Raw genomic sequence first — 2,237 nt, 5'->3', positions numbered from 1 at the left:
ATCTATGCTCAAAGACCTTCCAAACATGATCATGACCACCTCACCTTTTTAGAAGTATATCTGGGCCCCATCTTATCTAATGAACCCCAGATCTCATGGTCGGGAATTGAACTTCTTAACCACACAGCTTTTATTTCAGACATATATTGAAAACACAACTATGTTCTAAATTTAATGGGTTTTTTTTTTAAAGGTTTTTATTTCTTTTTCTTTTCTCATGTTTTGAAATGAATTTCTTGCAGTTTGTTTGGAACAATACGTTTCTGAAAAGCCATCATCAACATTTGTAAACTTCCATTATTCTACCAGCATGAACAATTCCTGGCAAAAACAGACGATTCATGATGTACTTATTACTAGTAATACAGCTCTACGCTAAAAATAGACACACAGACAGCATATACATGTCATAAACAAAACATATCCATCTACCTATCTATCTGTGTGTGTGTATAGATATATGTGTATGTGTGTGTCTGACTAATGCTGTATAAATCTAATGATCAAATTTCAAATTCCAGCAATGAAATTATGTAAACACATTCAGGAGATTGTCTGCACAAATCATATTGGCCATTCGTAAAAGAGATAGTTGCACATGCTAACAATTCTTCATGTCCTGATGAAGAAATCGAGAAAGTTTAGAAACCTTGATGAGGCATCTAAGAAGTTGATTGGTGCCAAACAAACGGTAAAGGGGCTCGTGTGAATATAGGAAAAGAAGCCTTGAAACTGTGTATCATGAAAATTGAATGTGTTTATGCTTTGAATACACATAACACATGTATGTATGTGGGTGTGTGTATGTGTGTGTGTGTGTGTGTGTGTGTGTGCATGTGCATGTGCATGCATGTATCCTTGCAAGCATTTGCTTGTTCATTTTTACATCTATTTTTTCATGCTGGTATGGATTGGGCATATATATGTATATGTATGAGTATGTGTGTGTGTGGAGGGGTAGTGGTTGTCCAACCCATGCCAGTATGGAAGATGGACATTAAAAGATCTATTTCCAAGCAAGGTAATATTTCCCCCATGGTCATAAATGCTTTCACAGAAGATTGGAAATGAACGACACTGCTTGTATGACAGTCACACTTATTTACGACTATCACTTGATGTCAAAGCAAAGTGTGACATTAACACACACATGCAAGTATCCAGTACACTCTAAAATGTGTGTGGCATTAGGAATGGAATCCAGCTATAGAAATCATACCAAAACAGACAATGAAACTTAGTGTGGCTCCTAGCCTTGCCAGCTCCTATTAAACCATCCAACCCATGCCAGCATGGAAAACAGATGTTAAATGATGACAGCAGCGGTTGCAGCACATCATTTATCTCTTACTTGTTTTAGTAGTTAAGCTGAAGCCATGCTGGGGGCACCATCTTGAAGAATTTTTAGTCAAATAAATTGACTCCAATACTTATCTTAAAACATTTTTTGTTAAACCTGGTACTTATTCTATCAGTCCGTATTGTTGAACTGCCAAGTTTTGGGGATGTAAACACACCAACATCTGTTGTCAAGTGGTGGAGAGGAACAAACACAAACACAAAGACACAAACACATGCACGCATGCACACGCATATATATTTATATGATGGGCTTCTTTCAATTTCCATTTACTAAATCCACTCCCAAGAGTCTTGTTGGCCTGGGGCTATAGTATAAGACACTTGCCCAAATGAACCTAGAACCATGTGGTTGGGAAGCAAACTTCTTACCACAAACACCAGCCACACATGATGCAAGACTCTTCTATAAGTTATGTGAATAACGAGGATGCTATCTTTTAGTTGAAGTCCAAGAAGGGCTGATGAGGTAAGAGGTCACGACCAAAATATCAAGACGCTTCATGGGGGTAACTTCTTGAAAATATACCATATTTTCTTTGTACAGTTTTATTTAAAGATCATCTTTCTCTGTGTTGAATTCACATAGGTGTACCGTGAAATCACTGATTCCAACTGCATAAGTTGCTGTGTATACTGACAAACATTTCATCGCTACAAATGTCTATATGTGTGTGTGTGTCTGTGTGTGAACAGTGTATGCATTTGTAAATGTGTGCAATTTGAGATGAAAACTAACAAACTTGATGCAGATGGGAAACAAGCCATGCATTCTTTGGTTAGCAGGTGAATGTGTTATTTGTTAATGCCACTCACAACATCATTTCTATGTGTGTGTGTGTGTTTGTGTGTATATATATATATATATATATATATAT

General features: G+C 36.8%; 1 protein-coding gene across 1 annotated transcript in view; it reads left to right on the top strand.

Annotated features, from left to right (window-relative positions):
* LOC106869092 (protein VAC14 homolog) overlaps nt 1-2,237 on the top strand; it is a 64,272-nt gene that overhangs the window by 44,768 nt on the left and 17,267 nt on the right. The gene's annotated exons all lie outside the window — the stretch shown is intronic.

This window comes from Octopus bimaculoides, chromosome 9 (assembly GCF_001194135.2).
Source record: "Octopus bimaculoides isolate UCB-OBI-ISO-001 chromosome 9, ASM119413v2, whole genome shotgun sequence".
Taxonomy (NCBI): Eukaryota; Metazoa; Mollusca; class Cephalopoda; order Octopoda; family Octopodidae; genus Octopus; species Octopus bimaculoides.
Note: the sequence above shows the minus strand (reverse complement) of the source record. Positions and strands in the feature narration are given on the sequence as shown.